The following is a 12,308-nucleotide window of genomic DNA, read 5'->3' on the forward strand; positions in this document are numbered from 1 at the left end:
AAAGGAAGGATAAAGAAAAGGGGGAAAACAAAGCAGAGAAAATAAAGTACTACAAATTGGTGGGAAACATTTTTAAACAGCATTTTTTTTCTCTCATTGAGTGCATTTTCTCTTATTGCTACATTTCAGGTATACAATACAGTTAAATTCATCATTGGAATCTTGTACCTTTACATGACAGGTCTTGGTTCTCATTTTTTCCCCTTGTCCGTGCCCTCCCTTCACCCCCTCCTACCCTCCCCATTTACAAACACTTTATTTCCATTTTTTTCATTGTCTCATATATTTTTTCCCTTATTACCTTTCCCCTACCCTTCCCACTTTCCTTACACTTTTAGCCCCTTTCTTCCTATTTCACATGGTCAATTATATCATTAGGATCTTATGTACTATTATAGTTTTTCACACCAGAGAAACTATTTAGTATTTACATATGTGTGACATATTTATTTCACTTGAGTATATCCTCAATATGTATCCATTTTTAAAAAGCATAAAACACAAACACATGATCTCTGATGACAGTCCTGCCAATCCAGCATTTTTCCATGAATATCAACTAGAAAACCAGAATGAAAAAGGATTATGACTGTCACCAATGAAAAATTGTCATAGTGATGTCTGCTCATAATGCATGCAAGGACCCAACCTCCTTGAGTGAGCCCCACAAATCTGACTAACGTTCTTTAGAGGAGCTTTTGCCCTTTAGGTTTCTGATTTAGCTGATATGTAAAATCCCTTGCAGCCAGTTACCTTCCTATTGATTACACATCGGTGGTGCTCAGCAGCTCGTGTTTATCTTACCAAGGTCAGTATTATGTTAAGCCCCATGTCTTGATACTGAGGTGTCTGCACTGGAGCACAAAACATAAATTCAGGCTATATCTTGGCCCTTGCTACCTAATGCTCCTAGCGTTTGTGTGGATGAATATGGAAGATATTGATCTAAAGTTCTCTGCTGGGAAATGAATCTGGGTCAGTGAATTTTGGGTTAAAGCCAAAGCCTGTGCCATGCATCTCTTTACATAAGCAAAGTTAAAGCTTGAGGTTGTCAGAAGGAATCCCTGAGAGACCTTAGGTAACAAATATGCAGTTATCAATGAAGTTCACCTTGATGGCCATGTTTAAAATTCCAAACCAATCCTTTTTCCACATTCACAATTTACCTGCTCTACTTTTTTTTAAAGTCATACTTAGCACTCCCTTACCTTCATGGTTTATGCCATTTATTATTTAGAGTCAATTAATGTCAAGGATACCTTTGGAGAAATGTGTCATTCATCAGATGATTCTGTGGTTATGTAAACACTCTAAAAGTTACTTACACAAAGCTAGTTGATATAGCCTAACACAGTGCTACCTCGGCTCACAAAAGCTCCCCCCCCAAAAAAAATCTGGTTCTCAAACAGAATCATTTGGCAAAATTTTGTTTTTATTTGCAAACTCTGCATCTTTTCCAGAATTGTAGAATAGATTAAGTAATCATGAACTGAGGCACCAAGATGCACACTCAGGTCCCATAGTACACATACATGGGCTGGTCTGTTGCTCAAAGGACCATGGTGAATAACCATGAAAGCAACAGAAGCACAGAACTAAAGCAAGCACACGAGAAAATGATGTTCTCAAGAAATACAGTAAGCAAGAGATGTATGAGGCTACTGCCAGCATAATATGACAGACGGTTTCACAGCAAACAGTTTTGTAAGTAACAGTATGCTCTGAAATACTGATTAATAGTATAGCATAATAATTATATAACCAGCATCATAGTCATTTCTTATCATTAACAAATATGCACTGTGCATATCTGTATGAACTATATAGTTTCATGTAGGTTTGTTTATATCACAATGTGCTACACTATGATGTCACTAAGCAATAGGAATTTTTCAGTTCCATTGTAATCTTATGGGATCACTATTAAGAACATGCTCCTCTGTTTATTAAAATGTTTTTGTAATAGCACATGACTGTGTTTACTTCTTCCATAAGAATATAAGTAAATACAATCTATTATAATATAAATAAATGTAAGAATATAACTATTTTGTTCACTAATATATTGCAAGCTTCTAAAACAGTACTTGTCATATATTAAGCAATTTGATTCATATTTTGTTTAACAGTGAATCAACAAGTGGAGAAATGAAAGAAAATCTAGAACTCTGTGATATAGAAGGTAAAGAAACAGGTCCAAAAATTTTAAAATTTGGGCCTTTTCCTTTCAAGCGCATACACTTCGAAAGATAACCATACCCAAAGGCAATTGAATAATAATGCCTAAAAGAGAACAAACATCAATAAATATAATTACATACATCAATAAAGCAATTGAACTGCAAGGAAAGCAGATTACCATGGCAGGAAGAGCGCTGGACTTGGAAAGTTGGGGCTGAGCCCTACTCCTGCTACTTAAAAAGCGTAATAATCTCAGACATGTTATATTGTACCCCTTGTTAATATGAATGAATAGTAATGGCTTCCTCATGGGCTCATTATGAGGATGAAGTGAGACAACAAATGTGGAAAGAATTGGCTAATAACATTCTCTCAGCAAATGTCTATTGAGTGAATTGGCATTCTCATTTGTAATATGAAAAGGCAAGCAGAGTGATTAGTTTACTGACCCAGAGTCCCTCAGTTGACATCAGATTAGGCAAGACTATTGAGTCTCAGCACAGTGTTATTGAAAATAAAACATAATGTCCACCCTGTCCCTTGACTTTGTTCCTATGAGTAATTCTGTTTCTCACACATAACAAAAATTTATTATTTGTTCTAGAAAAGGAGCATCATTTCCCTGCAATACCCTCATTAGGCTCCAAGATGTCTAAGCTGTGTCTCCCTTTAATCGGTTTACTTGTGAAGGAGCAATTTGCTTTACGACCTCTTTGCAGAGTCTGAAGTTTTTATAACCATGTGGTGTCAACAAGGAGCTCTAAGATGCTTTCAGTTCCATTTACTCGCTTCAGAGTTTTCAAATTGTAGGAGCCTATTTGTTCTGAAAAGACTAGAGTTTGAACATTAAATCTGAGCACCTCATGCTTTTAAGCTTACTGTCAAGTGGAACAGTCACTTCTCATGACCTATTCCATAGTCAAAGCAGCAGTCTGTAAGACAGTATGGTCAGTACCAATCAAATACATCAACGGATGCTTCCACAAGCTTCAAATAGGCTGGGTGTGTCTGCTTTGGTCAGTCTCTTAACCTTTCCTTTTAGTGGAAATAAAGATTTTCAGGGAGCTCACAAACACATCACCTCAAAGCTAAAAACTGGATACTGAAACTATGATTATGAGAAATGCATGGAAACAGCAATTCTTACTTTCCAACACATAAATTGAGGCAAATGTAAATACAGAGCTAGAGTCGTTAAAGGCTCAGTGGTTTCAAATCTATTTATTGTGCAGACAGCAACACATGAATTCGAAACTATGCAAGGGACTCCTACAATATTGCTAAGGGTCCAGATAAGACATATGAAAACGGAAGCTGAAATAAAAGCTTACCCTAACTGGCTCAAGTACAAAAAGATATGGTTGTTACAGAGATATCTCTGTGTGTAGTAATTAAGAACCGGATATAAAAGCTTCAAGCAATGCTCAGTCACTCAAATGTTACACTCAGTCTTGTCTCATATATATATGTTTTATTTCCCTGCCTTTAATGGTAACAATTTAGATTGTTTCTCTCCTTTATTCAACAGTTATATGCCTTTTCAGGTCAAATTCATTTACTCAAGTATCTGTGTTTCAATTCATATAATCCTAAAAACTAATCGAAGAACCACCCTGGTCTCACTAAAATTCTCTAGATAGACCATATGGCTAGGAACCTTGGGGGCTGTGGTCACATGGGCAGCACAGTCAAGAGTTGAGGCAAGTTCTACAAAAATCTACAACTAAAAATAATAAACAGATTTCCCATGCATGAGAAAAATACATACATACTAATTCTGGAATTAATCTACTTTTCCTTGTCACTATTTCCTTATTTCTATTTCAGCTGAAGCTTCTACCATCACTCACCCTTATCAGTATACTATATTTTAAATGGTCTTCCTACACCCCAATTCTCCTCTTCTGAGTGCTTCACAGTGGTAACTAGAAAAGCTTACTATATCGTGCCCCATCTCAAAACTCTACTGACTCACTTCTTGTTCTTAGAAGGGGACAAAGAGCAAAACCTTTAATGAGCAGTACAAAGCCTCATCTGGATCACTGTCACATCCTCACCCCACTCCCTCCAAATCAGCTACCATACCTTGGCTCAAATTACTTGCTGTTTCTCAAGTATAGCAGAGTTTTTGTAGTCTCCAAGACTTTGCAAGTTCAGTTTCCTGTATTTGGTATACACTCTCTCCTTACTCTTGCCTAGTTATATTTGATCTTTAATATTTAATATAGATGTGGCATGCTCGTTAAGCTTAACTGTCAACTGGATTGGCTTGGGATCTCTTTGGGTGTTCATAAGGCCACATCTAGTACAACTGGGTGGGTCAGGGAATCTTGGCCTTAAATACTGTATATGGTCCTTAGCATCTTCCTCTCTGGAGGTTATTTCCCTGCTCTGATTCTTGGCCACCATGAACTAAGCGCTTTTGCTTCACGATGCCCATCAACCATGATACTTCTGCCTTGAAACCAGCTAACCATGAACTGAATCCTCTGAAAGTGACACAAATCAAACCATTCTCTCAGGTTCTGAGTGTTGGGTAATATTCTCAGCAACAGAAAATCTCATTAATACATGTAAATTACAAAACAGAAAACCCTTCCCTGATCTTGTACATGCTAGCGCAGGCAACCCAGATTTATTCTGATTCTAGCACACCTTATATTCTATTGTCATGGACTATTTACTCTCATATGCCTACCACTTCTGTGAAAATGCCAGCACCCAGGAGATAAACCATGAAATGCATTGTTCTTTCTTTCTGTCCTAGAACCTGTGAATGAAGGGGAAGACAAGGCACTTCTAAGATCTCTAGGATCACCTCCTGGCTCTGGACTTTTTGTATGATCATCCAACTACTTCTTGATAACCTCCATTTTCTTTCTACATCGTGTTGACAAGGGAAATCGATACAAAGAGGTCACAAAACATAGTCCCAATAGCTTAAAAATCTGTACTCATCAGGAGGTATCAGCAAAACCTATATGCTTTTGGTCAACATACACTTATAGTAATTGAAAAATACACCTCTTCTCTTCTCTGCTTGGATCCACTCTCAGTCCTGATCCCCAGAAGGAGAGTGATTGAGGGTACTTGGAGTTGGCTGGCCCGTTGATACTCACATCATCAGAGATAGGTCTCTTAGTTGTCAAGTCCCCACTGTTCTTCTAACAATACCAAGAAAATCAAAGTCCTCAACTGCTATTGCAACTTCAGCTTCCTAAATACTTGCATGCCAACACATCTCTACAAAAATACCACAAAGTCATGGGCAGAAAAAGTTAACTATACTCAAATAGGAAAAAAACATGTTATTTTATTGTTATTGTTGCTTTACATAAGCCAAATGGAGCTGTTCATAGAATATTGCTCATCATTTGTGGAACATTTTATAGAAAATACTTAAACTTACAAACAGGGTCTTTTTTACTCTCTAAATCCACAGGTTACCCATCTAGAACATACCTAATTCATGGGAGGCTGTCTTCAAGATTGACATGTCTCATCAAAAGTTTGGTAAGACAGCAAAAACTGTGTAACTTTTCAGCTGCCCAGAAACTTAACCTAATTAACATGAATCGCTATTTAGTAGTTAGTGAAAACGTTTAACTAGCTATTAAATTTTTTAATCTTCTATCATGATTTTTTCCTGAGTCCTACAAACAACATCCAGTTAGCTCTTAGTTCACATCACCTGACTTCAGCCCCTCAGCCAATATTTTATGTATTACCTCAGGATCAAAGGAAGCATCTCACCTGCAAAAGAAGTTTGTGTGAACTTAGTATTTGACTGTTATTCGTGCTAAACTCAGATTAAATAGACCACTTGGATTTTAAGCTGAAGTTTTCAAGTAATAGCTTTTTCCTTCTTCTTTTTCTTTTTTCCCCTTTTACGGTTTTTCTTCCAAGAGCCCTATCCTGTCATCACTAGGTGACATTTTACTATATTCTTATAATGCAACTTTTCTGAAAAAAGAAGACATCACTCTGACTCTCTCTGCATCCTTCTCTCAGTTTTTGCTCACACAGCGTACGTTCTATACATGTTGATGTGGCTGATGCCTGCTTGCTTGTGTCACCTGGTATCTTTGTCTTGGGCAAAAATAGCAACAATTGGGACATAATCTTCCTTTGGAACAAGGTTCTCTAAAATAAAAGAAGCCCTCACAAAAGAAGAGCATTGAGTGAGTACACCTGTGGCTAATTGTTCTAGTTTACTATTGTTTTTGAAAACCACAGTAACTCTAAGCTTTTCCCACTTGATTCTTTTATGGGTTTCGCCTTATAGGATGGCTACATACTACATGAAATTTAATCAAGTAGCTACTTTTTGTGTTGTTAAATGGAAATCTGGAGATCTGCTTTGTCATTGAGCTTTGACCAATCCAGGTATACATGAAAATTAAAGATATTATCTTAAAAATTAAGACAAGTAGCTATGAATATAATAGCTTCCTTTGTTCTCATCAAGCATTGGGAACTGTTTTTTTTCCTATCATAAATTATACAAACCCCCTCCTCCAAATTGTTTTGTCCCTTTTTCATGAATCATAAACCCAGTTTGGGTTGTGTGACATATATACATGTTTTTCTGGGTGGTGGAAAGCCCTTTTCTTCAGTTGTCTGACCTATGCTTTTTAATTTAGTCTGATATATTTGTAAATTTTCAACAGTGCACTTCTAAATGTGAATCTAGACTTTTCCTTTCAGAATCAGTAGTCCTGAAGAATTTCGCATGTTTCAGAAGAAGGAGGATTCCTGGGTTTTTGTAGGGTCTTCCTCTGTAGAACTGGCCTACTTTATTTCTGTACATCTGCACTAATATAATAGAACTCCAAAGAAAAAGAACCAACAGAATATATGAATATATATTTAATACACACATTCGCACATATAACATATAGATTCATGTATAATATCATTTATTATAAAACATTGGCTCAAATAATTGTGGAGGATAAGAAGTCCCATAATCTGCTATTTGCAAGTCAGAGACCCAGAAAAACAGTGGCACAGTCTCAATCTGAGTGAAGAAGAACCATGCGCCAGCCTGAAAACATTCAGAGAGAAAGACTTTGCTTTGACCAGACATTTTTGCTCTATTCAGCCCCAAATGGGTCGAATAATGCCCCCTCACACTGTGAGGGACAATCTGCTTTACATAGTCAACCAATTCACATGTTAATGGTATCCACAAATACCCTCACAGACACACCTACAATAAAGCTGAACCAAATACCTGGGTACTCTACATGCCAGTAAAGGTGGCACAATAGTGTGAAACATCACAATTGGGAACACCAAAGTTCTGAAACTTTAAAAATGTAAGAGCGCAAACACCATCGATCTAGTCAGCACTTAATCTTAGAGCCAAGGATAGAAACTGTTTCTTGCAGAGACTGCCTAAAGCTCATTCATCTTTACATCCCAAGAACACAACTCAGTTCCTGGCACATAGTAGGTACCCGGTCAGAGTTGAATTAATCATCCTGTGCTGTGTGAATTTCAAGTGAGTATTCTTTTTATTATTTTGGGTTGAGAAAAACAGTGCCTTCTCTTAGCCAGCCCTTTTACTCTCAAAACCTACTATCTACCAAATGGGACAAATTTCTATATGGAATTGTAAATAGAACAACCCAAGATACCAGCAACCTCTCTAAATTTGATTTTTCTTGTAACACCTATTACATATGTTCATGGAAAAATGGCTTCATATTGAGCCTTCAATAGATGCTACACTATGTTATGCAAGCCATTTTAAAATTCCTGCATTCCAATTTACTCATTAGTTCAATAGGTCAACATTATAAAATTATGATTTTTTTTCCCTTTTTCTTCTCTTTTGGCAGAAAAATTGATCATTACTTAAGACTGAATTCAGGGATGAAAAAAGAATTTCTATCCATTTGTTTTCTAAACTCTTAACAAAAGATTAAAAATAAAAATGAATACAGTCCTGGCATCAAGATGCAAGCTCACATTTTTCATGTGGAATTGCTTTTTGAATAATCTCTAAAGAGTAATGATATTTTCTGTGTTAACAAATAAATACAAAAATGAGCTTTAGTCTTATCTTGGCTCTAGATTAGATTTCACAGCCTGTCAGAGCCAACTGAGTTATCTACAGAAATCCTTTCCCAAAAGCTTTTTTGAGTGTTAAGACTAAGAAGGCACCCCAAGGAATTGCAAAGATAGAAAGGCAATGTAAGTGGACCAAGCTGGACAAGTTAAATTTTCCCAAATGCTGCCTCTAGGACCTCTAAACTAGCTATTGACTCCTTTACAGCCCAAATGGGACACCATTTCGTTAGTCTCACTTGCAAACTGTTATATTATCAACTGCAGGGATCATATTAACAAAATACCTTTACTTAATATAAAAGCCATAAAATGTACTGAATATATATATATACATTCTACAAATTACCATTATTCTGGAATAACATTTCTTCAAACTAGAAAATGGAAGCTCACATATCTGTGAATATTCATCCTTCATTTCCAATTTTCAAAAATAGTTCACTGAAAAACTGTGATGATTTTCCAAGTTCAGTTATTTGCTTGACCTCACATGGCTGTCAGGCTTAGAACAGATAACAAGACAATCAAGCAAAAAGCAGCCAAAAACAAAGAATATAACAGGAAACTTTAAAGTCTTGAAAAAATAAAACTCTCTGATTTAAGCATGCATAGCTAAGCTGCTCAACTATTCTCTTATTTGCTCTCTTATTTGTTGGCTGTCTGAGAACAAGCCTCTGTCAAACCCAGTGGGAAGCTGCAATAAAATAATAGTAGCAGAGAAGCTGCTGTCCATGGGCTACTTTAACTTAATTATTGAATTAAAGTTTGTGAAAATGGAAACAAAAAATATTAGATATGACCAGGAAAAAAGTTACATGAAACCCAAGAAAATTAATGATGAAAATACACAGACTATTAGCCTAAACTAATGCTGATATTAAAAACCATCTTCAAAAAGGTCTCTCTTCTCTTTAGATAGAATTTATCAATGTACCAGGCTTTACAGATCTATATACAGAGGATTCCTAATTTAAATCTCAAACTAAATATTCTTTCATTTTGCTGTAGACTTATATATGGATCTGCTTTATTAGCATCTCTACATTTAAGTCATACCAATTTTAGAATTAATATGGTCCAAACAGACCACTTAATTTTTCAACCTTCACTATATTGATTTGTGATAGATTTATCAATTTCAGCTATTTTGTATTTACTTGGATGACTCAGCAAAAACTCAGGGGTCATCCTTTTCTAATGGATACATATTGAAGATATACTCCTAAGTGAAATAAATAAGTCACACATGTGTAAATACCGAATAGTTTTGCTGGTGTGAATAATCTGCAATAATACATAAGATCCTAATAAGATTACTGACATTTACAAATGGGAAGAAAGGAGCTAAAGGTGTAGGGAAGGTGGGATGGGTAGGGGAAAATGTGAGATAATGAAGAGATGGAAATAAAATGTTTGTAGATGGGGAGGGGAGGAGGGGGTGAAGGGAGGGCAGGGACAAGGGGAAAAAGTGAGAACCAAGACTTGTCATGTAGAGGTACAAGATCCCAACAATGAATGTAACTGTACTGTATCCCTAAAATGTACCAATAAACTCAATTAAAGCTAAAAAAAAAAAAAAAACATAAAATCAGAAACATTCCTCAGCTGATGAACACTAAGGTGAAATCCATTTTTTTGTTATTGTGAATAATTCTGTGGCAAACAAAAGAATGTAATGCCAAAAAAAAAAAAAAGAAATCTACTATTAAGTCCTAAGAACTTTGTCTCCAAAGTAGATCTCAAAGCTAATGTCAAGCCACACCCACTGCTATCGTCATAGTTTGCTGCACCAGTGTCTTCTCATATGCCTTCAATATCCTTTGATCAGAAACTATTTTCTACCTGCTCCAGTGAATACACAAGGTCACTACTTTCCACTAGAAAGCAAGTTCCATGATCCTGTCCTCCAAAAGACAGTTGTATCAACTAGTAAGTAATACTTGGTCATGTAGAAACCCACCTCCACTTTTTGGCCAATAATATTCAAACTACTGATGTGGAATGCCAGAGTGCAGTTCACTTGTCATAAATGTATGATGGAAACCACAAAGTGACTTTATTTCCCTCCTTCTCCAATCATCAGTAACTCTGCCTAGCATCATGTTCTTTTTCTGCCTGTGGCCTACGCTTCGGAAAGTCTCCTGCAGGTCATTTTCCCTGGCCTCCTAATGGTTCAATATTACCTGTGTAAAGATGTTGGATATTAAAATTATGCCACAGTGGAGCCAACAGATTAGGAATAGTGTGTGTGCTCTTTTAGTTGGGCCAGGTCTGTATTCAGGCCCTCTACTTGCATTGATATATCCTTTTGTTCTATTTCTATCCCACTAAAGAATTTCATACCATGTATAAATACACTATAGATTCAACAATTAGCATTTCTGATAAAATGAAATCTCTAGGAAGAGTACTTAAAAGATTTAGTGAAAATATTTATTAGTGATAGATATTGGGTTGGTCAAGGCAATTGAAAAAGTACTGTGAAAGCACTTCAGTGAGTATAGAGAATATCTGGTACCCATACAAATTTTTGGATACCATTTACAATTTTTCATGCAGTAGTTTTGGGGAGATCCAACATTTTCTGTTTCTAAGAAGTTCTTATACTATTGATTCTCAGAAATTTCACTTTTAGACTTCTTGTCTTAATCTATCTTTGGAAAGAGGCTGTGAAATGAATTGTCTTAACTTCACTAGAACTTGTACTGTCCATCATGGTTCCCTACAGAAATTTTAATGTGTGTCACACTCATATCCCTTCTGTGCTACAAGAAATGTGTGGTGAACAGAAGCAAGTCTGGACTCTGAAAAGAGATAAATTAAAAGATGAAGAAGCCTGCAAAAGAATTTCTATGCTTGGCCCTAAAAGTAGCATATCAGATTCACAGAGCAACTTACTTCAGTCACTTACAGCAATGATTCTCTTTCTTTATACCAGTGATCTTCAAGCAACTGATTTGAGTCAGGTCTGTGAGTCAGTAATTTTCCAATCCCCTAGGCAGTTCTAATGCACATCCATGATTGATAACCACCATCTTCTGACTGATTTCCCATTTCTCTTAGACTCCTTCCTTTTGGTTGTATTAGAATCCCAAATTAGTTTTATGCTTGCCATCTGAAATGCATAGGAAGTTTCAATCTAAGGAAGTGATTCTTAAGCAGAAGTGATTTTTACTCTCCCAGAGGATATTTGGCAATGTCTATTAAATATTTGATTATCATAGCTCAGAAGTGCTACCAGCATCTAGAAAGTGGGAGTCAAGGATACTACTGCATAATGTACAAGAGACTTCCCCACAACAAAGAATTACCCAGTTCAAAATGACTGCATCACTACATGGAAAAACCCTGGTCTAAGCATGAGACAGTGTCCTTAGTTATGACCTAGAAGTGTTTGTTTTTAGCAACATGTAAAGCATCAGCAAACTCTGATGGTTCATGATTTATGGTAGTAAGAGAAGGAAGAGAAGAAATTGGGATAGATTCAAGTGAAAATTTGGTAAATTAAGGCAAACAAAAAGGGCTACAAATATTACCTTTCTCCTGATTCCTATTATAGCCAAAATTTGAGTGTGCAAAATTAATAAACGATTTTAAACATTTGATTTGTTTTGTGGTTTCCTGGAAATTTTTAACATCTTTTCAACATTATTTTCATGAAATTGTTGTATTTATAAAGAAAGCATTGGTTACTAAAGCCTATAGTATACTCTCTTGAGAAATTTAACATCTTTCCAACATTATTTTCATGAAATTGTTGTATTTATAAAGAAAGCATTGGCTACTAAAGCCTATAGTATACTCTCTTGAGAAACTGGAAAAGCATGATACAGTTTGAAAATATCAATATAGTTTACAATCTATTCGTGGCACAAAGTTCAGGATTAAGAATGCCATTTCTCAGTCATCTGGTTAAGCTGGTGTGTAAGGGCCCACTCTGAAAAACAGAAGTCTCATTTGGGCTTCACTTTATTGATGCTTCTCATTGATTCTTCCATCACTGTTTCTCATCAAGCTGCTCCTGCTAATTATTGCTGGCACAAAATCAA

At 36.0% G+C, this 12,308-nt stretch overlaps 2 long non-coding RNA genes across 2 annotated transcripts in view; one reads left to right on the forward strand and one right to left on the reverse strand.

Moving 5' to 3' along the window:
• LOC104862089 overlaps positions 1-12,308 on the reverse strand; it is a 423,368-nt gene that overhangs the window by 114,631 nt on the left and 296,429 nt on the right. The window lies entirely within an intron of this gene.
• LOC104862090 lies at positions 688-4,977 on the forward strand. Its single transcript, XR_780183.1, has 3 exons — positions 688-808; positions 2,130-2,182; positions 4,949-4,977. It is a non-coding gene; the product is annotated as an uncharacterized LOC104862090 (long non-coding RNA).

This window comes from Fukomys damarensis, unplaced genomic scaffold (assembly GCF_012274545.1).
Source record: "Fukomys damarensis isolate Sample0158 unplaced genomic scaffold, DMR_v1.0_HiC HiC_scaffold_3, whole genome shotgun sequence".
In the NCBI taxonomy this organism is placed as follows: Eukaryota; Metazoa; Chordata; class Mammalia; order Rodentia; family Bathyergidae; genus Fukomys; species Fukomys damarensis.